Below are 22,835 nucleotides of genomic sequence, written 5' to 3'. Positions count from 1 at the left end.
GCTAATAGCTCATTATTTCATTTCAGAACATCTCTGCACCTCATTATAGCAGATTGGCTCTGTGGCGCAATGGATAGCGCATTGGACTTCTAGGTGAATGTAAAAAAGATATTCAAAGGTTGTGGGTTCGAATCCCACCAGAGTCAGTTTTATCCCTGTTATCCTGTTATCCCAAGTACCAATTCATTATTATATTCTCTGTATTTAGTACTAATACCGGCAACCATCTTAACCCCTTGCGTGCTGATGACAGAACGGTTCCGTCATCAGCTACGGGTGAGCTGTGCTGATGACGAAACAGTTCCGTCATGACTCCGCCCGCGCAAGGCGTAGTCAGCACAGGCGGAAAATACGCCCCGCACTCAAGGGGTTAAAAAACGTAGTGATAGTTGGGACACTTCCTAATGTTGATAATGTCATTTTGTGGGGTGCTGCCTCAGAGCCTGGATAGCTCAGTCGGTAGAGCATCAGACTTTTAATCTGAGGGCCCAGGGTTCAAGTCCCTGTTCAGGCGGCTTGGTTAAAGAAAATGTATATCAATTGCATACTCTTTTCAGGATCCAATGAATGGGAATTCCAATTACAGATGGTTCAAAAAAGTCTTGATCGAGTCCTTACATACCCATCTGTGCTCTACTTTCTTTGACAAGGGTTAAGAAGACTTACCCAAACTGTATCATGTAGTTTGACATGTTGATTATCTTTTATCCAATTCAATGTTCAAAATGTAAGCTAGTGTCCGATTAATTTGATAAAGTTGGTCAACAACTTATAGGTCATCTTTTTATTTGTGAATCTCTGATCACCTTGTTGAATCAGGTCGGATCTCTGGTGCAATGGATTGCGGCTTGGAGTCCTAGGCGAATGTAGCAAAAGCATTCAAACGCTAAGGGTTCGAACACCAACTGGGTCAATTTTATCCCTCCTCTATTTTATAACTAATTGAAACAGTAACCAGCAATCCTGCTTCTCCATCACCAGAAACATTTACCAAAATGGCAGTGAAAGAAAGTCTACTTAAACAGAGACTGTTTGCTTTGAAAATGTTGCATAGTCTATGCCCAAGAGGAAATTCCCAATGATACTGCTGAAAATGTAATTTAGGAGTTAGTAATAGTATTTGGCCCTTTATTAATTTCACTGTGTCATTTTAAACACGTGATTTCTATGTCATCCGAAAATGAGATAGTACAAATTTCCGGAGTTATAATGGATTACGTGTGCTGCTGAAATTTCAAATGCTTAAAATATCAATTCAGTATTAAACTCTAGAATATTGATTGCTAATATATGTAATTATATAAATATACAAAGTGTAGGTCAGTGTACGTCCACATTTGTTTAGCTGATTTTAAGGTAGAGTATAGCAGAGCCTGGATAGCTCAGTCGGTAGAGCATCAGACTTTTAATCTGAGGGTCCAGGGTTCAAGTCCCTGTTCAGGCGGTTGTTTCCTTTAAAGAAAAAGTACTCTAATTGTATGCTCTTTTTGTGGACCCCTGCATGACGAATAAGATATTCCATTACTAAAATTGCAAAAACGTCTTTCATGGAGTTGTGAAATACACATCTGTCTCACATATTATGTGCCATTTGACTAAACTTAAGTCGTACGTAGATTTACCAATGGTATCATGTAGTCTGAGACGGTGAATATCATTTCACCAATTCAATATTCAAAATATAGCCATGGTTATAGTATCAAATGAACTTTATAAAGCTGATCAACAGCTAATAGCTCATTATTTCATTTCAGAACATCTCTGCACCTCATTATAGCAGATTGGCTCTGTGGCGCAATGGATAGCGCATTGGACTTCTAGGTGAATGTAAAATAGATATTCAAAGGTTGTGGGTTCGAATCCCACCAGAGTCAGTTTTATCCCTGTTATCCTGTTATCCCAAGTACCAACTCATTATTATATTCTCTGTATTTAGTACTAATACCGGCAACCATCTTAACCCCTTGCGTGCTGATGACGAAACCGTTCCGTCATGACTCCGCCCGCGCAAGGCGGAGTCAGCACAGGCGGAAAATACGCCCCGCACGCAAGGGGTTAAAAAACGTAGTGATAGTTGGGACACTTCCTAATGTTGATAATGTCATTTTGTGGGGTGCTGCCTCAGAGCCTGGATAGCTCAGTCGGTAGAGCATCAGACTTTTAATCTGAGGGCCCAGGGTTCAAGTCCCTGTTCAGGCGGCTTGGTTAAAGAAAATGTATATCAATTGCATACTCTTTTCAGGATCCAATGAATGGGAATTCCAATTACAGATGGTTCAAAAAAGTCTTGATCGAGTCCTTACATACCCATCTGTGCTCTACTTTCTTTGACAAGGGTTAAGAAGACTTACCCAAACTGTATCATGTAGTTTGACATGTTGATTATCTTTTATCCAATTCAATGTTCAAAATGTAAGCTAGTGTCGGATTAATTTGATAAAGTTGGTCAACAACTTATAGGTCATCTTTTTATTTGTGAATCTCTGATCACCTTGTTGAATCAGGTCGGATCTCTGGTGCAATGGATTGCGGCTTGGAGTCCTAGGCGAATGTAGCAAAAGCATTCAAACGCTAAGGGTTCGAACACCAACTGGGTCAATTTTATCCCTCCTCTATTTTATAACTAATTGAAACAGTAACCAGCAATCCTGCTTCTCCATCACCAGAAACATTTACCAAAATGGCAGTGAAAGAAAGTCTACTTAAACAGAGACTGTTTGCTTTGAAAATGTTGCATAGTCTATGCCCAAGAGGAAATTCCCAATGATACTGCTGAAAATGTAATTTAGGAGTTAGTAATAGTATTTGGCCCTTTATTAATTTCACAGTGTCATTTTAAACACGTGATTTCTATGTCATCCGAAAATGAGATAGTACAAATTTCCGGAGTTATAATGGATTACGTGTGCTGCTGAAATTTCAAATGCTTAAAATATCAATTCATTATTAAACTCTAGAATATTGATTGCTAATATATGTAATTATATAAATATACAAAGTGTAGGTCAGTGTACGTCCACATTTGTTTAGCTGATTTTAAGGTAGAGTATAGCAGAGCCTGGATAGCTCAGTCGGTAGAGCATCAGACTTTTAATCTGAGGGTCCAGGGTTCAAGTCCCTGTTCAGGTGGTTGTTTCCTTTAAAGAAAAAGTACTCTAATTGTATGCTCTTTTTGTGGACCCCTGCATGACGAATAAGATATTCCATTACTAAAATTGCAAAAACGTCTTTCATGGAGTTGTGAAATACACATCTGTCTCACATATTATGTGCCATTTGACTAAACTTAAGTCGTACGTAGATTTACCAATGGTATCATGTAGTCTGAGACGGTGAATATCATTTCACCAATTCAATATTCAAAATATAGCCATGGTTATAGTATCAAATGAACTTTATAAAGCTGATCAACAGCTAATAGCTCATTATTTCATTTCAGAACATCTCTGCACCTCATTATAGCAGATTGGCTCTGTGGCGCAATGGATAGCGCATTGGAATTCTAGGTGAATGTAAAAAAGATATTCAAAGGTTGTGGGTTCGAATCCCACCAGAGTCAGTTTTATCCCTGTTATCCTGTTATCCCAAGTACCAATTCATTATTATATTCTCTGTATTTAGTACTAATACCGGCAACCATCTTAACCCCTTGCGTGCTGATGACAGAACGGTTCCGTCATCAGCTACGGGTGAGCTGTGCTGATGACGAAACAGTTCCGTCATGACTCCGCCCGCGCAAGGCGTAGTCAGCACAGGCGGAAAATACGCCCCGCACTCAAGGGGTTAAAAAACGTAGTGATAGTTGGGACACTTCCTAATGTTGATAATGTCATTTTGTGGGGTGCTGCCTCAGAGCCTGGATAGCTCAGTCGGTAGAGCATCAGACTTTTAATCTGAGGGCCCAGGGTTCAAGTCCCTGTTCAGGCGGCTTGGTTAAAGAAAATGTATATCAATTGCATACTCTTTTCAGGATCCAATGAATGGGAATTCCAATTACAGATGGTTCAAAAAAGTCTTGATCGAGTCCTTACATACCCATCTGTGCTCTACTTTCTTTGACAAGGGTTAAGAAGACTTACCCAAACTGTATCATGTAGTTTGACATGTTGATTATCTTTTATCCAATTCAATGTTCAAAATGTAAGCTAGTGTCGGATTAATTTGATAAAGTTGGTCAACAACTTATAGGTCATCTTTTTATTTGTGAATCTCTGATCACCTTGTTGAATCAGGTCGGATCTCTGGTGCAATGGATTGCGGCTTGGAGTCCTAGGCGAATGTAGCAAAAGCATTCAAACGCTAAGGGTTCGAACACCAACTGGGTCAATTTTATCCCTCCTCTATTTTATAACTAATTGAAACAGTAACCAGCAATCCTGCTTCTCCATCACCAGAAACATTTACCAAAATGGCAGTGAAAGAAAGTCTACTTAAACAGAGACTGTTTGCTTTGAAAATGTTGCATAGTCTATGCCCAAGAGGAAATTCCCAATGATACTGCTGAAAATGTAATTTAGGAGTTAGTAATAGTATTTGGCCCTTTATTAATTTCACTGTGTCATTTTAAACACGTGATTTCTATGTCATCCGAAAATGAGATAGTACAAATTTCCGGAGTTATAATGGATTACGTGTGCTGCTGAAATTTCAAATGCTTATAATATCAATTCAGTATTAAACTCTAGAATATTGATTGCTAATATATGTAATTATATAAATATACAAAGTGTAGGTCAGTGTACGTCCACATTTGTTTAGCTGATTTTAAGGTAGAGTATAGCAGAGCCTGGATAGCTCAGTCGGTAGAGCATCAGACTTTTAATCTGAGGGTCCAGGGTTCAAGTCCCTGTTCAGGCGGTTGTTTCCTTTAAAGAAAAAGTACTCTAATTGTATGCTCTTTTTGTGGACCCCTGCATGACGAATAAGATATTCCATTACTAAAATTGCAAAAACGTCTTTCATGGAGTTGTGAAATACACATCTGTCTCACATATTATGTGCCATTTGACTAAACTTAAGTCGTACGTAGATTTACCAATGGTATCATGTAGTCTGAGACGGTGAATATCATTTCACCAATTCAATATTCAAAATATAGCCATGGTTATAGTATCAAATGAACTTTATAAAGCTGATCAACAGCTAATAGCTCATTATTTCATTTCAGAACATCTCTGCACCTCATTATAGCAGATTGGCTCTGTGGTGCAATGGATAGCGCATTGGACTTCTAGGTGAATGTAAAAAAGATATTCAAAGGTTGTGGGTTCGAATCCCACCAGAGTCAGTTTTATCCCTGTTATCCTGTTATCCCAAGTACCAATTCATTATTATATTCTCTGTATTTAGTACTAATACCGGCAACCATCTTAACCCCTTGCGTGCTGATAACAGAACGGTTCCGTCATCAGCTACGGGTGAGCTGTGCTGATGACGAAACCGTTCCGTCATGACTCCGCCCGCGCAAGGCGTAGTCAGCACAGGCGGAAAATACGCCCCGCACTCAAGGTGTTAAAAAACGTAGTGATAGTTGGGACACTTCCTAATGTTGATAATGTCATTTTGTGGGGTGCTGCCTCAGAGCCTGGATAGCTCAGTCGGTAGAGCATCAGACTTTTAATCTGAGGGCCCAGGGTTCAAGTCCCTGTTCAGGCGGCTTGGTTAAAGAAAATGTATATCAATTGCATACTCTTTTCAGGATCCAATGAATGGGAATTCCAATTACAGATGGTTCAAAAAAGTCTTGATCGAGTCCTTACATACCCATCTGTGCTCTACTTTCTTTGACAAGGGTTAAGAAGACTTACCCAAACTGTATCATGTAGTTTGACATGTTGATTATCTTTTATCCAATTCAATGTTCAAAATGTAAGCTAGTGTCGGATTAATTTGATAAAGTTGGTCAACAACTTATAGGTCATCTTTTTATTTGTGAATCTCTGATCACCTTGTTGAATCAGGTCGGATCTCTGGTGCAATGGATTGCGGCTTGGAGTCCTAGGCGAATGTAGCAAAAGCATTCAAACGCTAAGGGTTCGAACACCAACTGGGTCAATTTTATCCCTCCTCTATTTTATAACTAATTGAAACAGTAACCAGCAATCCTGCTTCTCCATCACCAGAAACATTTACCAAAATGGCAGTGAAAGAAAGTCTACTTAAACAGAGACTGTTTGCTTTGAAAATGTTGCATAGTCTATGCCCAAGAGGAAATTCCCAATGATACTGCTGAAAATGTAATTTAGGAGTTAGTAATAGTATTTGGCCCTTTATTAATTTCACTGTGTCATTTTAAACACGTGATTTCTATGTCATCCGAAAATGAGATAGTACAAATTTCCGGAGTTATAATGGATTACGTGTGCTGCTGAAATTTCAAATGCTTATAATATCAATTCAGTATTAAACTCTAGAATATTGATTGCTAATATATGTAATTATATAAATATACAAAGTGTAGGTCAGTGTACGTCCACATTTGTTTAGCTGATTTTAAGGTAGAGTATAGCAGAGCCTGGATAGCTCAGTCGGTAGAGCATCAGACTTTTAATCTGAGGGTCCAGGGTTCAAGTCCCTGTTCAGGCGGTTGTTTCCTTTAAAGAAAAAGTACTCTAATTGTATGCTCTTTTTGTGGACCCCTGCATGACGAATAAGATATTCTATTACTAAAATTGCAAAAACGTCTTTCATGGAGTTGTGAAATACACATCTGTCTCACATATTATGTGCCATTTGACTAAACTTAAGTCGTACGTAGATTTACCAATGGTATCATGTAGTCTGAGACGGTGAATATCATTTCACCAATTCAATATTCAAAATATAGCCATGGTTATAGTATCAAATGAACTTTATAAAGCTGATCAACAGCTAATAGCTCATTATTTCATTTCAGAACATCTCTGCACCTCATTATAGCAGATTGGCTCTGTGGCGCAATGGATAGCGCATTGGACTTCTAGGTGAATGTAAAAAAGATATTCAAAGGTTGTGGGTTCGAATCCCACCAGAGTCAGTTTTATCCCTGTTATCCTGTTATCCCAAGTACCAATTCATTATTATATTCTCTGTATTTAGTACTAATACCGGCAACCATCTTAACCCCTTGCGTGCTGATGACAGAACGGTTCCGTCATCAGCTACGGGTGAGCTGTGCTGATGACGAAACAGTTCCGTCATGACTCCGCCCGCGCAAGGCGTAGTCAGCACAGGCGGAAAATACGCCCCGCACTCAAGGGGTTAAAAAACGTAGTGATAGTTGGGACACTTCCTAATGTTGATAATGTCATTTTGTGGGGTGCTGCCTCAGAGCCTGGATAGCTCAGTCGGTAGAGCATCAGACTTTTAATCTGAGGGCCCAGGGTTCAAGTCCCTGTTCAGGCGGCTTGGTTAAAGAAAATGTATATCAATTGCATACTCTTTTCAGGATCCAATGAATGGGAATTCCAATTACAGATGGTTCAAAAAAGTCTTGATCGAGTCCTTACATACCCATCTGTGCTCTACTTTCTTTGACAAGGGTTAAGAAGACTTACCCAAACTGTATCATGTAGTTTGACATGTTGATTATCTTTTATCCAATTCAATGTTCAAAATGTAAGCTAGTGTCGGATTAATTTGATAAAGTTGGTCAACAACTTATAGGTCATCTTTTTATTTGTGAATCTCTGATCACCTTGTTGAATCAGGTCGGATCTCTGGTGCAATGGATTGCGGCTTGGAGTCCTAGGCGAATGTAGCAAAAGCATTCAAACGCTAAGGGTTCGAACACCAACTGGGTCAATTTTATCCCTCCTCTATTTTATAACTAATTGAAACAGTAACCAGCAATCCTGCTTCTCCATCACCAGAAACATTTACCAAAATGGCAGTGAAAGAAAGTCTACTTAAACAGAGACTGTTTGCTTTGAAAATGTTGCATAGTCTATGCCCAAGAGGAAATTCCCAATGATACTGCTGAAAATGTAATTTAGGAGTTAGTAATAGTATTTGGCCCTTTATTAATTTCACTGTGTCATTTTAAACACGTGATTTCTATGTCATCCGAAAATGAGATAGTACAAATTTCCGGAGTTATAATGGATTACGTGTGCTGCTGAAATTTCAAATGCTTATAATATCAATTCAGTATTAAACTCTAGAATATTGATTGCTAATATATGTAATTATATAAATATACAAAGTGTAGGTCAGTGTACGTCCACATTTGTTTAGCTGATTTTAAGGTAGAGTATAGCAGAGCCTGGATAGCTCAGTCGGTAGAGCATCAGACTTTTAATCTGAGGGTCCAGGGTTCAAGCCCCTGTTCAGGCGGTTGTTTCCTTTAAAGAAAAAGTACTCTAATTGTATGCTCTTTTTGTGGACCCCTGCATGACGAATAAGATATTCCATTACTAAAATTGCAAAAACGTCTTTCATGGAGTTGTGAAATACACATCTGTCTCACATATTATGTGCCATTTGACTAAACTTAAGTCGTACGTAGATTTACCAATGGTATCATGTAGTCTGAGACGGTGAATATCATTTCACCAATTCAATATTCAAAATATAGCCATGGTTATAGTATCAAATGAACTTTATAAAGCTGATCAACAGCTAATAGCTCATTATTTCATTTCAGAACATCTCTGCACCTCATTATAGCAGATTGGCTCTGTGGCGCAATGGATAGCGCATTGGACTTCTAGGTGAATGTAAAAAAGATATTCAAAGGTTGTGGGTTCGAATCCCACCAGAGTCAGTTTTATCCCTGTTATCCTGTTATCCCAAGTACCAATTCATTATTATATTCTCTGTATTTAGTACTAATACTGGCAACCATCTTAACCCCTTGCGTGCTGATGACAGAACGGTTCCGTCATCAGCTACGGGTGAGCTGTGCTGATGACGAAACAGTTCCGTCATGACTCCGCCCGCGCAAGGCGTAGTCAGCACAGGCGGAAAATACGCCCGCACTCAAGGGGTTAAAAAACGTAGTGATAGTTGGGACACTTCCTAATGTTGATAATGTCATTTTGTGGGGTGCTGCCTCAGAGCCTGGATAGCTCAGTCGGTAGAGCATCAGACTTTTAATCTGAGGGCCCAGGGTTCAAGTCCCTGTTCAGGCGGCTTGGTTAAAGAAAATGTATATCAATTGCATACTCTTTTCAGGATCCAATGAATGGGAATTCCAATTACAGATGGTTCAAAAAAGTCTTGATCGAGTCCTTACATACCCATCCGTGCTCTACTTTCTTTGACAAGGGTTAAGAAGACTTACCCAAACTGTATCATGTAGTTTGATATGTTGATTATCTTTTATCCAATTCAATGTTCAAAATGTAAGCTAGTGTCCGATTAATTTGATAAAGTTGGTCAACAACTTATAGGTCATCTTTTTATTTGTGAATCTCTGATCACCTTGTTGAATCAGGTCGGATCTCTGGTGCAATGGATTGCGGCTTGGAGTCCTAGGCGAATGTAGCAAAAGCATTCAAACGCTAAGGGTTCGAACACCAACTGGGTCAATTTTATCCCTCCTCTATTTTATAACTAATTGAAACAGTAACCAGCAATCCTGCTTCTCCATCACCAGAAACATTTACCAAAATGGCAGTGAAAGAAAGTCTACTTAAACAGAGACTGTTTGCTTTGAAAATGTTGCATAGTCTATGCCCAAGAGGAAATTCCCAATGATACTGCTGAAAATGTAATTTAGGAGTTAGTAATAGTATTTAGCCCTTTATTAATTTCACTGTGTCATTTTAAACACGTGATTTCTATGTCATCCGAAAATGAGATAGTACAAATTTCCGGAGTTATAATGGATTACGTGTGCTGCTGAAATTTCAAATGCTTATAATATCAATTCAGTATTAAACTCTAGAATATTGATTGCTAATATATGTAATTATATAAATATACAAAGTGTAGGTCAGTGTACGTCCACATTTGTTTAGCTGATTTTAAGGTAGAGTATAGCAGAGCCTGGATAGCTCAGTCGGTAGAGCATCAGACTTTTAATCTGAGGGTCCAGGGTTCAAGTCCCGGTTCAGGCGGTTGTTTCCTTTAAAGAAAAAGTACTCTAATTGTATGCTCTTTTTGTGGACCCCTGCATGACGAATAAGATATTCCATTACTAAAATTGCAAAAACGTCTTTCATGGAGTTGTGAAATACACATCTGTCTCACATATTATGTGCCATTTGACTAAACTTAAGTCGTACGTAGATTTACCAATGGTATCATGTAGTCTGAGACGGTGAATATCATTTCACCAATTCAATATTCAAAATATAGCCATGGTTATAGTATCAAATGAACTTTATAAAGCTGATCAACAGCTAATAGCTCATTATTTCATTTCAGAACATCTCTGCACCTCATTATAGCAGATTGGCTCTGTGGCGCAATGGATAGCGCATTGGACTTCTAGGTGAATGTAAAAAAGATATTCAAAGGTTGTGGGTTCGAATCCCACCAGAGTCAGTTTTATCCCTGTTATCCTGTTATCCCAAGTACCAATTCATTATTATATTCTCTGTATTTAGTACTAATACCGGCAACCATCTTAACCCCTTGCGTGCTGATGACGAAACCGTTCCGTCATGACTCCGCCCGCGCAAGGCGGAGTCAGCACAGGCGGAAAATACGCCCCGCACGCAAGGGGTTAAAAAACGTAGTGATAGTTGGGACACTTCCTAATGTTGATAATGTCATTTTGTGGGGTGCTGCCTCAGAGCCTGGATAGCTCAGTCAGAAGAGCATCAGACTTTTAATCTGAGGGCCCAGGGTTCAAGTCCCTGTTCAGGCGGCTTGGTTAAAGAAAACGTATATCAATTGCATACTCTTTTCAGGATCCAATGAATGGGAATTCCAATTACAGATGGTTCAAAAAAGTCTTGATCGAGTCCTTACATACCCATCTGTGCTCTACTTTCTTTGACAAGGGTTAAGAAGACTTACCCAAACTGTATCATGTAGTTTGACATGTTGATTATCTTTTATCCAATTCAATGTTCAAAATGTAAGCTAGTGTCGGATTAATTTGATAAAGTTGGTCAACAACTTATAGGTCATCTTTTTATTTGTGAATCTCTGATCACCTTGTTGAATCAGGTCGGATCTCTGGTGCAATGGATTGCGGCTTGGAGTCCTAGGCGAATGTAGCAAAAGCATTCAAACGCTAAGGGTTCGAACACCAACTGGGTCAATTTTATCCCTCCTCTATTTTATAACTAATTGAAACAGTAACCAGCAATCCTGCTTCTCCATCACCAGAAACATTTACCAAAATGGCAGTGAAAGAAAGTCTACTTAAACAGAGACTGTTTGCTTTGAAAATGTTGCATAGTCTATGCCCAAGAGGAAATTCCCAATGATACTGCTGAAAATGTAATTTAGGAGTTAGTAATAGTATTTGGCCCTTTATTAATTTCACAGTGTCATTTTAAACACGTGATTTCTATGTCATCCGAAAATGAGATAGTACAAATTTCCGGAGTTATAATGGATTACGTGTGCTGCTGAAATTTCAAATGCTTAAAATATCAATTCATTATTAAACTCTAGAATATTGATTGCTAATATATGTAATTATATAAATATACAAAGTGTAGGTCAGTGTACGTCCACATTTGTTTAGCTGATTTTAAGGTAGAGTATAGCAGAGCCTGGATAGCTCAGTCGGTAGAGCATCAGACTTTTAATCTGAGGGTCCAGGGTTCAAGTCCCTGTTCAGGTGGTTGTTTCCTTTAAAGAAAAAGTACTCTAATTGTATGCTCTTTTTGTGGACCCCTGCATGACGAATAAGATATTCCATTACTAAAATTGCAAAAACGTCTTTCATGGAGTTGTGAAATACACATCTGTCTCACATATTATGTGCCATTTGACTAAGCTTAAGTCGTACGTAGATTTACCAATGGTATCATGTAGTCTGAGACGGTGAATATCATTTCACCAATTCAATATTCAAAATATAGCCATGGTTATAGTATCAAATGAACTTTATAAAGCTGATCAACAGCTAATAGCTCATTATTTCATTTCAGAACATCTCTGCACCTCATTATAGCAGATTGGCTCTGTGGCGCAATGGATAGCGCATTGGACTTCTAGGTGAATGTAAAAAAGATATTCAAAGGTTGTGGGTTCGAATCCCACCAGAGTCAGTTTTATCCCTGTTATCCTGTTATCCCAAGTACCAATTCATTATTATATTCTCTGTATTTAGTACTAATACCGGCAACCATCTTAACCCCTTGCGTGCTGATGACAGAACGGTTCCGTCATCAGCTACGGGTGAGCTGTGCTGATGACGAAACAGTTCCGTCATGACTCCGCCCGCGCAAGGCGGAGTCAGCACAGGCGGAAAATACGCCCCGCACGCAAGGGGTTAAAAAACGTAGTGATAGTTGGGACACTTCCTAATGTTGATAATGTCATTTTGTGGGGTGCTGCCTCAGAGCCTGGATAGCTCAGTCAGAAGAGCATCAGACTTTTAATCTGAGGGCCCAGGGTTCAAGTCCCTGTTCAGGCGGCTTGGTTAAAGAAAACGTATATCAATTGCATACTCTTTTCAGGATCCAATGAATGGGAATTCCAATTACAGATGGTTCAAAAAAGTCTTGATCGAGTCCTTACATACCCATCTGTGCTCTACTTTCTTTGACAAGGGTTAAGAAGACTTACCCAAACTGTATCATGTAGTTTGACATGTTGATTATCTTTTATCCAATTCAATGTTCAAAATGTAAGCTAGTGTCGGATTAATTTGATAAAGTTGGTCAACAACTTATAGGTCATCTTTTTATTTGTGAATCTCTGATCACCTTGTTGAATCAGGTCGGATCTCTGGTGCAATGGATTGCGGCTTGGAGTCCTAGGCGAATGTAGCAAAAGCATTCAAACGCTAAGGGTTCGAACACCAACTGGGTCAATTTTATCCCTCCTCTATTTTATAACTAATTGAAACAGTAACCAGCAATCCTGCTTCTCCATCACCAGAAACATTTACCAAAATGGCAGTGAAAGAAAGTCTACTTAAACAGAGACTGTTTGCTTTGAAAATGTTGCATAGTCTATGCCCAAGAGGAAATTCCCAATGATACTGCTGAAAATGTAATTTAGGAGTTAGTAATAGTATTTGGCCCTTTATTAATTTCACTGTGTCATTTTAAACACGTGATTTCTATGTCATCCGAAAATGAGATAGTACAAATTTCCGGAGTTATAATGGATTACGTGTGCTGCTGAAATTTCAAATGCTTAAAATATCAATTCATTATTAAACTCTAGAATATTGATTGCTAATATATGTAATTATATAAATATACAAAGTGTAGGTCAGTGTACGTCCACATTTGTTTAGCTGATTTTAAGGTAGAGTATAGCAGAGCCTGGATAGCTCAGTCGGTAGAGCATCAGACTTTTAATCTGAGGGTCCAGGGTTCAAGTCCCTGTTCAGGTGGTTGTTTCCTTTAAAGAAAAAGTACTCTAATTGTATGCTCTTTTTGTGGACCCCTGCATGACGAATAAGATATTCCATTACTAAAATTGCAAAAACGTCTTTCATGGAGTTGTGAAATACACATCTGTCTCACATATTATGTGCCATTTGACTAAGCTTAAGTCGTACGTAGATTTACCAATGGTATCATGTAGTCTGAGACGGTGAATATCATTTCACCAATTCAATATTCAAAATATAGCCATGGTTATAGTATCAAATGAACTTTATAAAGCTGATCAACAGCTAATAGCTCATTATTTCATTTCAGAACATCTCTGCACCTCATTATAGCAGATTGGCTCTGTGGCGCAATGGATAGCGCATTGGACTTCTAGGTGAATGTAAAAAAGATATTCAAAGGTTGTGGGTTCGAATCCCACCAGAGTCAGTTTTATCCCTGTTATCCTGTTATCCCAAGTACCAATTCATTATTATATTCTCTGTATTTAGTACTAATACCGGCAACCATCTTAACCCCTTGCGTGCTGATGACAGAACGGTTCCGTCATCAGCTACGGGTGAGCTGTGCTGATGACGAAACAGTTCCGTCATGACTCCGCCCGCGCAAGGCGTAGTCAGCACAGGCGGAAAATACGCCCCGCACTCAAGGGGTTAAAAAACGTAGTGATAGTTGGGACACTTCCTAATGTTGATAATGTCATTTTGTGGGGTGCTGCCTCAGAGCCTGGATAGCTCAGTCGGTAGAGCATCAGACTTTTAATCTGAGGGCCCAGGGTTCAAGTCCCTGTTCAGGCGGCTTGGTTAAAGAAAATGTATATCAATTGCATACTCTTTTCAGGATCCAATGAATGGGAATTCCAATTACAGATGGTTCAAAAAAGTCTTGATCGAGTCCTTACATACCCATCTGTGCTCTACTTTCTTTGACAAGGGTTAAGAAGACTTACCCAAACTGTATCATGTAGTTTGACATGTTGATTATCTTTTATCCAATTCAATGTTCAAAATGTAAGCTAGTGTCGGATTAATTTGATAAAGTTGGTCAACAACTTATAGGTCATCTTTTTATTTGTGAATCTCTGATCACCTTGTTGAATCAGGTCGGATCTCTGGTGCAATGGATTGCGGCTTGGAGTCCTAGGCGAATGTAGCAAAAGCATTCAAACGCTAAGGGTTCGAACACCAACTGGGTCAATTTTATCCCTCCTCTATTTTATAACTAATTGAAACAGTAACCAGCAATCCTGCTTCTCCATCACCAGAAACATTTACCAAAATGGCAGTGAAAGAAAGTCTACTTAAACAGAGACTGTTTGCTTTGAAAATGTTGCATAGTCTATGCCCAAGAGGAAATTCCCAATGATACTGCTGAAAATGTAATTTAGGAGTTAGTAATAGTATTTGGCCCTTTATTAATTTCACTGTGTCATTTTAAACACGTGATTTCTATGTCATCCGAAAATGAGATAGTACAAATTTCCGGAGTTATAATGGATTACGTGTGCTGCTGAAATTTCAAATGCTTATAATATCAATTCAGTATTAAACTCTAGAATATTGATTGCTAATATATGTAATTATATAAATATACAAAGTGTAGGTCAGTGTACGTCCACATTTGTTTAGCTGATTTTAAGGTAGAGTATAGCAGAGCCTGGATAGCTCAGTCGGTAGAGCATCAGACTTTTAATCTGAGGGTCCAGGGTTCAAGCCCCTGTTCAGGCGGTTGTTTCCTTTAAAGAAAAAGTACTCTAATTGTATGCTCTTTTTGTGGACCCCTGCATGACGAATAAGATATTCCATTACTAAAATTGCAAAAACGTCTTTCATGGAGTTGTGAAATACACATCTGTCTCACATATTATGTGCCATTTGACTAAACTTAAGTCGTACGTAGATTTACCAATGGTATCATGTAGTCTGAGACGGTGAATATCATTTCACCAATTCAATATTCAAAATATAGCCATGGTTATAGTATCAAATGAACTTTATAAAGCTGATCAACAGCTAATAGCTCATTATTTCATTTCAGAACATCTCTGCACCTCATTATAGCAGATTGGCTCTGTGGCGCAATGGATAGCGCATTGGACTTCTAGGTGAATGTAAAAAAGATATTCAAAGGTTGTGGGTTCGAATCCCACCAGAGTCAGTTTTATCCCTGTTATCCTGTTATCCCAAGTACCAATTCATTATTATATTCTCTGTATTTAGTACTAATACTGGCAACCATCTTAACCCCTTGCGTGCTGATGACAGAACGGTTCCGTCATCAGCTACGGGTGAGCTGTGCTGATGACGAAACAGTTCCGTCATGACTCCGCCCGCGCAAGGCGTAGTCAGCACAGGCGGAAAATACGCCCGCACTCAAGGGGTTAAAAAACGTAGTGATAGTTGGGACACTTCCTAATGTTGATAATGTCATTTTGTGGGGTGCTGCCTCAGAGCCTGGATAGCTCAGTCGGTAGAGCATCAGACTTTTAATCTGAGGGCCCAGGGTTCAAGTCCCTGTTCAGGCGGCTTGGTTAAAGAAAATGTATATCAATTGCATACTCTTTTCAGGATCCAATGAATGGGAATTCCAATTACAGATGGTTCAAAAAAGTCTTGATCGAGTCCTTACATACCCATCCGTGCTCTACTTTCTTTGACAAGGGTTAAGAAGACTTACCCAAACTGTATCATGTAGTTTGATATGTTGATTATCTTTTATCCAATTCAATGTTCAAAATGTAAGCTAGTGTCCGATTAATTTGATAAAGTTGGTCAACAACTTATAGGTCATCTTTTTATTTGTGAATCTCTGATCACCTTGTTGAATCAGGTCGGATCTCTGGTGCAATGGATTGCGGCTTGGAGTCCTAGGCGAATGTAGCAAAAGCATTCAAACGCTAAGGGTTCGAACACCAACTGGGTCAATTTTATCCCTCCTCTATTTTATAACTAATTGAAACAGTAACCAGCAATCCAGCTTCTCCATCACCAGAAACATTTACCAAAATGGCAGTGAAAGAAAGTCTACTTAAACAGAGACTGTTTGCTTTGAAAATGTTGCATAGTCTATGCCCAAGAGGAAATTCCCAATGATACTGCTGAAAATGTAATTTAGGAGTTAGTAATAGTATTTAGCCCTTTATTAATTTCACTGTGTCATTTTAAACACGTGATTTCTATGTCATCCGAAAATGAGATAGTACAAATTTCCGGAGTTATAATGGATTACGTGTGCTGCTGAAATTTCAAATGCTTATAATATCAATTCAGTATTAAACTCTAGAATATTGATTGCTAATATATGTAATTATATAAATATACAAAGTGTAGGTCAGTGTACGTCCACATTTGTTTAGCTGATTTTAAGGTAGAGTATAGCAGAGCCTGGATAGCTCAGTCGGTAGAGCATCAGACTTTTAATCTGAGGGTCCAGGGTTCAAGTCCCTGTTCAGGCGGTTGTTTCCTTTAAAGAAAAAGTACTCTAATTGTATGCTCTTTTTGTGGACCCCTGCATGACGAATAAGATATTCCATTACTAAAATTGCAAAAACGTCTTTCATGGAGTTGTGAAATACACATCTGTCTCACATATTATGTGCCATTTGACTAAACTTAAGTCGTACGTAGATTTACCAATGGTATCATGTAGTCTGAGACGGTGAATATCATTTCACCAATTCAATATTCAAAATATAGCCATGGTTATAGTATCAAATGAACTTTATAAAGCTGATCAACAGCTAATAGCTCATTATTTCATTTCAGAACATCTCTGCACCTCATTATAGCAGATTGGCTCTGTGGCGCAATGGATAGCGCATTGGACTTCTAGGTGAATGTAAAAAAGATATTCAAAGGTTGTGGGTTCGAATCCCACCAGAGTCAGTTTTATCCCTGTTATCCTGTTATCCCAAGTACCAATTCATTATTATATTCTCTGTATTTAGTACTAATACCGGCAACCATCTTAACCCCTTGCGTGCTGATGACGAAACCGTTCCGTCATGACTCCGCCCGCGCAAGGCGTAGTCAGCACAGGCGGAAAATACGCCCCGCACTCAAGGGGTTAAAAAACGTAGTGATAGTTGGGACACTTCCTAATGTTGATAATGTCATTTTGTGGGGTGCTGCCTCAGAGCCTGGATAGCTCAGTCGGTAGAGCATCAGACTTTTAATCTGAGGGCCCAGGGTTCAAGTCCCTGTTCAGGCGGCTTGGTTAAAGAAAATGTATATCAATTGCATACTCTTTTCAGGATCCAATGAATGGGAATTCCAATTACAGATGGTTCAAAAAAGTCTTGATCGAGTCCTTACATACCCATCTGTGCTCTACTTTCTTTGACAAGGGTTAAGAAGACTTACCCAAACTGTATCATGTAGTTTGACATGTTGATTATCTTTTATCCAATTCAATGTTCAAAATGTAAGCTAGTGTCGGATTAATTTGATAAAGTTGGTCAACAACTTATAGGTCATCTTTTTATTTGTGAATCTCTGATCACCTTGTTGAATCAGGTCGGATCTCTGGTGCAATGGATTGCGGCTTGGAGTCCTAGGCGAATGTAGCAAAAGCATTCAAACGCTAAGGGTTCGAACACCAACTGGGTCAATTTTATCCCTCCTCTATTTTATAACTAATTGAAACAGTAACCAGCAATCCTGCTTCTCCATCACCAGAAACATTTACCAAAATGGCAGTGAAAGAAAGTCTACTTAAACAGAGACTGTTTGCTTTGAAAATGTTGCATAGTCTATGCCCAAGAGGAAATTCCCAATGATACTGCTGAAAATGTAATTTAGGAGTTAGTAATAGTATTTGGCCCTTTATTAATTTCACTGTGTCATTTTAAACACGTGATTTCTATGTCATCCGAAAATGAGATAGTACAAATTTCCGGAGTTATAATGGATTACGTGTGCTGCTGAAATTTCAAATGCTTATAATATCAATTCAGTATTAAACTCTAGAATATTGATTGCTAATATATGTAATTATATAAATATACAAAGTGTAGGTCAGTGTACGTCCACATTTGTTTAGCTGATTTTAAGGTAGAGTATAGCAGAGCCCGGATAGCTCAGTCGGTAGAGCATCAGACTTTTAATCTGAGGGTCCAGGGTTCAAGTCCCTGTTCAGGCGGTTGTTTCCTTTAAAGAAAAAGTACTCTAATTGTATGCTCTTTTTGTGGACCCCTGCATGACGAATAAGATATTCCATTACTAAAATTGCAAAAACGTCTTTCATGGAGTTGTGAAATACACATCTGTCTCACATATTATGTGCCATTTGACTAAACTTAAGTCGTACGTAGATTTACCAATGGTATCATGTAGTCTGAGACGGTGAATATCATTTCACCAATTCAATATTCAAAATATAGCCATGGTTATAGTATCAAATGAACTTTATAAAGCTGATCAACAGCTAATAGCTCATTATTTCATTTCAGAACATCTCTGCACCTCATTATAGCAGATTGGCTCTGTGGCGCAATGGATAGCGCATTGGACTTCTAGGTGAATGTAAAAAAGATATTCAAAGGTTGTGGGTTCGAATCCCACCAGAGTCAGTTTTATCCCTGTTATCCTGTTATCCCAAGTACCAATTCATTATTATATTCTCTGTATTTAGTACTAATACCGGCAACCATCTTAACCCCTTGCGTGCTGATGACAGAACGGTTCCGTCATCAGCTACGGGTGAGCTGTGCTGATGACGAAACAGTTCCGTCATGACTCCGCCCGCGCAAGGCGTAGTCAGCACAGGCGGAAAATACGCCCCGCACTCAAGGGGTTAAAAAACGTAGTGATAGTTGGGACACTTCCTAATGTTGATAATGTCATTTTGTGGGGTGCTGCCTCAGAGCCTGGATAGCTCAGTCGGTAGAGCATCAGACTTTTAATCTGAGGGCCCAGGGTTCAAGTCCCTGTTCAGGCGGCTTGGTTAAAGAAAATGTATATCAATTGCATACTCTTTTCAGGATCCAATGAATGGGAATTCCAATTACAGATGGTTCAAAAAAGTCTTGATCGAGTCCTTACATACCCATCTGTGCTCTACTTTCTTTGACAAGGGTTAAGAAGACTTACCCAAACTGTATCATGTAGTTTGACATGTTGATTATCTTTTATCCAATTCAATGTTCAAAATGTAAGCTAGTGTCGGATTAATTTGATAAAGTTGGTCAACAACTTATAGGTCATCTTTTTATTTGTGAATCTCTGATCACCTTGTTGAATCAGGTCGGATCTCTGGTGCAATGGATTGCGGCTTGGAGTCCTAGGCGAATGTAGCAAAAGCATTCAAACGCTAAGGGTTCGAACACCAACTGGGTCAATTTTATCCCTCCTCTATTTTATAACTAATTGAAACAGTAACCAGCAATCCTGCTTCTCCATCACCAGAAACATTTACCAAAATGGCAGTGAAAGAAAGTCTACTTAAACAGAGACTGTTTGCTTTGAAAATGTTGCATAGTCTATGCCCAAGAGGAAATTCCCAATGATACTGCTGAAAATGTAATTTAGGAGTTAGTAATAGTATTTGGCCCTTTATTAATTTCACTGTGTCATTTTAAACACGTGATTTCTATGTCATCCGAAAATGAGATAGTACAAATTTCCGGAGTTATAATGGATTACGTGTGCTGCTGAAATTTCAAATGCTTATAATATCAATTCAGTATTAAACTCTAGAATATTGATTGCTAATATATGTAATTATATAAATATACAAAGTGTAGGTCAGTGTACGTCCACATTTGTTTAGCTGATTTTAAGGTAGAGTATAGCAGAGCCTGGATAGCTCAGTCGGTAGAGCATCATACTTTTAATCTGAGGGTCCAGGGTTCAAGTCCCTGTTCAGGCGGTTGTTTCCTTTAAAGAAAAAGTACTCTAATTGTATGCTCTTTTTGTGGACCCCTGCATGACGAATAAGATATTCCATTACTAAAATTGCAAAAACGTCTTTCATGGAGTTGTGAAATACACATCTGTCTCACATATTATGTGCCATTTGACTAAACTTAAGTCGTACGTAGATTTACCAATGGTATCATGTAGTCTGAGACGGTGAATATCATTTCACCAATTCAATATTCAAAATATAGCCATGGTTATAGTATCAAATGAACTTTATAAAGCTGATCAACAGCTAATAGCTCATTATTTCATTTCAGAACATCTCTGCACCTCATTATAGCAGATTGGCTCTGTGGCGCAATGGATAGCGCATTGGACTTCTAGGTGAATGTAAAAAAGATATTCAAAGGTTGTGGGTTCGAATCCCACCAGAGTCAGTTTTATCCCTGTTATCCTGTTATCCCAAGTACCAATTCATTATTATATTCTCTGTATTTAGTACTAATACTGGCAACCATCTTAACCCCTTGCGTGCTGATGACAGAACGGTTCCGTCATCAGCTACGGGTGAGCTGTGCTGATGACGAAACAGTTCCGTCATGACTCCGCCCGCGCAAGGCGTAGTCAGCACAGGCGGAAAATACGCCCCGCACTCAAGGGGTTAAAAAACGTAGTGATAGTTGGGACACTTCCTAATGTTGATAATGTCATTTTGTGGGGTGCTGCCTCAGAGCCTGGATAGCTCAGTCGGTAGAGCATCAGACTTTTAATCTGAGGGCCCAGGGTTCAAGTCCCTGTTCAGGCGGCTTGGTTAAAGAAAATGTATATCAATTGCATACTCTTTTCAGGATCCAATGAATGGGAATTCCAATTACAGATGGTTCAAAAAAGTCTTGATCGAGTCCTTACATACCCATCCGTGCTCTACTTTCTTTGACAAGGGTTAAGAAGACTTACCCAAACTGTATCATGTAGTTTGACATGTTGATTATCTTTTATCCAATTCAATGTTCAAAATGTAAGCTAGTGTCCGATTAATTTGATAAAGTTGGTCAACAACTTATAGGTCATCTTTTTATTTGTGAATCTCTGATCACCTTGTTGAATCAGGTCGGATCTCTGGTGCAATGGATTGCGGCTTGGAGTCCTAGGCGAATGTAGCAAAAGCATTCAAACGCTAAGGGTTCGAACACCAACTGGGTCAATTTTATCCCTCCTCTATTTTATAACTAATTGAAACAGTAACCAGCAATCCTGCTTCTCCATCACCAGAAACATTTACCAAAATGGCAGTGAAAGAAAGTCTACTTAAACAGAGACTGTTTGCTTTGAAAATGTTGCATAGTCTATGCCCAAGAGGAAATTCCCAATGATACTGCTGAAAATGTAATTTAGGAGTTAGTAATAGTATTTAGCACTTTATTAATTTCACTGTGTCATTTTAAACACGTGATTTCTATGTCATCCGAAAATGAGATAGTACAAATTTCCGGAGTTATAATGGATTACGTGTGCTGCTGAAATTTCAAATGCTTATAATATCAATTCAGTATTAAACTCTAGAATATTGATTGCTAATATATGTAATTATATAAATATACAAAGTGTAGGTCAGTGTACGTCCACATTTGTTTAGCTGATTTTAAGGTAGAGTATAGCAGAGCCTGGATAGCTCAGTCGGTAGAGCATCAGACTTTTAATCTGAGGGTCCAGGGTTCAAGTCCCTGTTCAGGCGGTTGTTTCCTTTAAAGAAAAAGTACTCTAATTGTATGCTCTTTTTGTGGACCCCTGCATGACGAATAAGATATTCCATTACTAAAATTGCAAAAACGTCTTTCATGGAGTTGTGAAATACACATCTGTCTCACATATTATGTTCCATTTGACTAAACTTAAGTCGTACGTAGATTTACCAATGGTATCATGTAGTCTGAGACGGTGAATATCATTTCACCAATTCAATATTCAAAATATAGCCATGGTTATAGTATCAAATGAACTTTATAAAGCTGATCAACAGCTAATAGCTCATTATTTCATTTCAGAACATCTCTGCACCTCATTATAGCAGATTGGCTCTGTGGCGCAATGGATAGCGCATTGGACTTCTAGGTGAATGTAAAATAGATATTCAAAGGTTGTGGGTTCGAATCCCACCAGAGTCAGTTTTATCCCTGTTATCCTGTTATCCCAAGTACCAACTCATTATTATATTCTCTGTATTTAGTACTAATACCGGCAACCATCTTAACCCCTTGCGTGCTGATGACGAAACCGTTCCGTCATGACTCCGCCCGCGCAAGGCGGAGTCAGCACAGGCGGAAAATACGCCCCGCACGCAAGGGGTTAAAAAACGTAGTGATAGTTGGGACACTTCCTAATGTTGATAATGTCATTTTGTGGGGTGCTGCCTCAGAGCCTGGATAGCTCAGTCAGTAGAGCATCAGACTTTTAATCTGAGGGCCCAGGGTTCAAGTCCCTGTTCAGGCGGCTTGGTTAAAGAAAACGTATATCAATTGCA

The 22,835-nt window shown here is 38.8% G+C and overlaps 14 non-coding genes across 14 annotated transcripts; all 14 read left to right on the top strand.

Moving 5' to 3' along the window:
• The first annotated feature begins 55 nt into the window (after positions 1-55).
• TRNAR-UCU (transfer RNA arginine (anticodon UCU)) lies at positions 56-146 on the top strand. The gene is given in 2 exon segments: positions 56-92; positions 111-146. It is a non-coding gene; the product is annotated as a tRNA-Arg (tRNA).
• A 1,637-nt stretch (positions 147-1,783) lies between these two features.
• On the top strand, positions 1,784-1,874 carry TRNAR-UCU (transfer RNA arginine (anticodon UCU)). Its single transcript is given in 2 exon segments — positions 1,784-1,820; positions 1,839-1,874. It is a non-coding gene; the product is annotated as a tRNA-Arg (tRNA).
• Positions 1,875-3,468: 1,594 nt separating this feature from the next.
• On the top strand, positions 3,469-3,559 carry TRNAR-UCU (transfer RNA arginine (anticodon UCU)). Its single transcript is given in 2 exon segments — positions 3,469-3,505; positions 3,524-3,559. It is a non-coding gene; the product is annotated as a tRNA-Arg (tRNA).
• A 1,637-nt stretch (positions 3,560-5,196) lies between these two features.
• Positions 5,197-5,287, top strand: TRNAR-UCU (transfer RNA arginine (anticodon UCU)). The gene is given in 2 exon segments: positions 5,197-5,233; positions 5,252-5,287. It is a non-coding gene; the product is annotated as a tRNA-Arg (tRNA).
• A 1,637-nt stretch (positions 5,288-6,924) lies between these two features.
• On the top strand, positions 6,925-7,015 carry TRNAR-UCU (transfer RNA arginine (anticodon UCU)). The gene is given in 2 exon segments: positions 6,925-6,961; positions 6,980-7,015. It is a non-coding gene; the product is annotated as a tRNA-Arg (tRNA).
• Positions 7,016-8,652: 1,637 nt separating this feature from the next.
• Positions 8,653-8,743, top strand: TRNAR-UCU (transfer RNA arginine (anticodon UCU)). The gene is given in 2 exon segments: positions 8,653-8,689; positions 8,708-8,743. It is a non-coding gene; the product is annotated as a tRNA-Arg (tRNA).
• Positions 8,744-10,379: 1,636 nt separating this feature from the next.
• Positions 10,380-10,470, top strand: TRNAR-UCU (transfer RNA arginine (anticodon UCU)). Its single transcript is given in 2 exon segments — positions 10,380-10,416; positions 10,435-10,470. It is a non-coding gene; the product is annotated as a tRNA-Arg (tRNA).
• Positions 10,471-12,064: 1,594 nt separating this feature from the next.
• On the top strand, positions 12,065-12,155 carry TRNAR-UCU (transfer RNA arginine (anticodon UCU)). Its single transcript is given in 2 exon segments — positions 12,065-12,101; positions 12,120-12,155. It is a non-coding gene; the product is annotated as a tRNA-Arg (tRNA).
• A 1,637-nt stretch (positions 12,156-13,792) lies between these two features.
• Positions 13,793-13,883, top strand: TRNAR-UCU (transfer RNA arginine (anticodon UCU)). The gene is given in 2 exon segments: positions 13,793-13,829; positions 13,848-13,883. It is a non-coding gene; the product is annotated as a tRNA-Arg (tRNA).
• A 1,637-nt stretch (positions 13,884-15,520) lies between these two features.
• TRNAR-UCU (transfer RNA arginine (anticodon UCU)) lies at positions 15,521-15,611 on the top strand. The gene is given in 2 exon segments: positions 15,521-15,557; positions 15,576-15,611. It is a non-coding gene; the product is annotated as a tRNA-Arg (tRNA).
• Positions 15,612-17,247: 1,636 nt separating this feature from the next.
• Positions 17,248-17,338, top strand: TRNAR-UCU (transfer RNA arginine (anticodon UCU)). The gene is given in 2 exon segments: positions 17,248-17,284; positions 17,303-17,338. It is a non-coding gene; the product is annotated as a tRNA-Arg (tRNA).
• Positions 17,339-18,932: 1,594 nt separating this feature from the next.
• On the top strand, positions 18,933-19,023 carry TRNAR-UCU (transfer RNA arginine (anticodon UCU)). Its single transcript is given in 2 exon segments — positions 18,933-18,969; positions 18,988-19,023. It is a non-coding gene; the product is annotated as a tRNA-Arg (tRNA).
• A 1,637-nt stretch (positions 19,024-20,660) lies between these two features.
• TRNAR-UCU (transfer RNA arginine (anticodon UCU)) lies at positions 20,661-20,751 on the top strand. Its single transcript is given in 2 exon segments — positions 20,661-20,697; positions 20,716-20,751. It is a non-coding gene; the product is annotated as a tRNA-Arg (tRNA).
• Positions 20,752-22,388: 1,637 nt separating this feature from the next.
• TRNAR-UCU (transfer RNA arginine (anticodon UCU)) lies at positions 22,389-22,479 on the top strand. The gene is given in 2 exon segments: positions 22,389-22,425; positions 22,444-22,479. It is a non-coding gene; the product is annotated as a tRNA-Arg (tRNA).
• Positions 22,480-22,835: the final 356 nt, after the last annotated feature.

Source organism: Lissotriton vulgaris, chromosome 1_2, assembly GCF_964263255.1.
Source record: "Lissotriton vulgaris chromosome 1_2, aLisVul1.2, whole genome shotgun sequence".
Taxonomy (NCBI): Eukaryota; Metazoa; Chordata; class Amphibia; order Caudata; family Salamandridae; genus Lissotriton; species Lissotriton vulgaris.
This window is presented reverse-complemented; position numbering and strand designations above follow the sequence as displayed.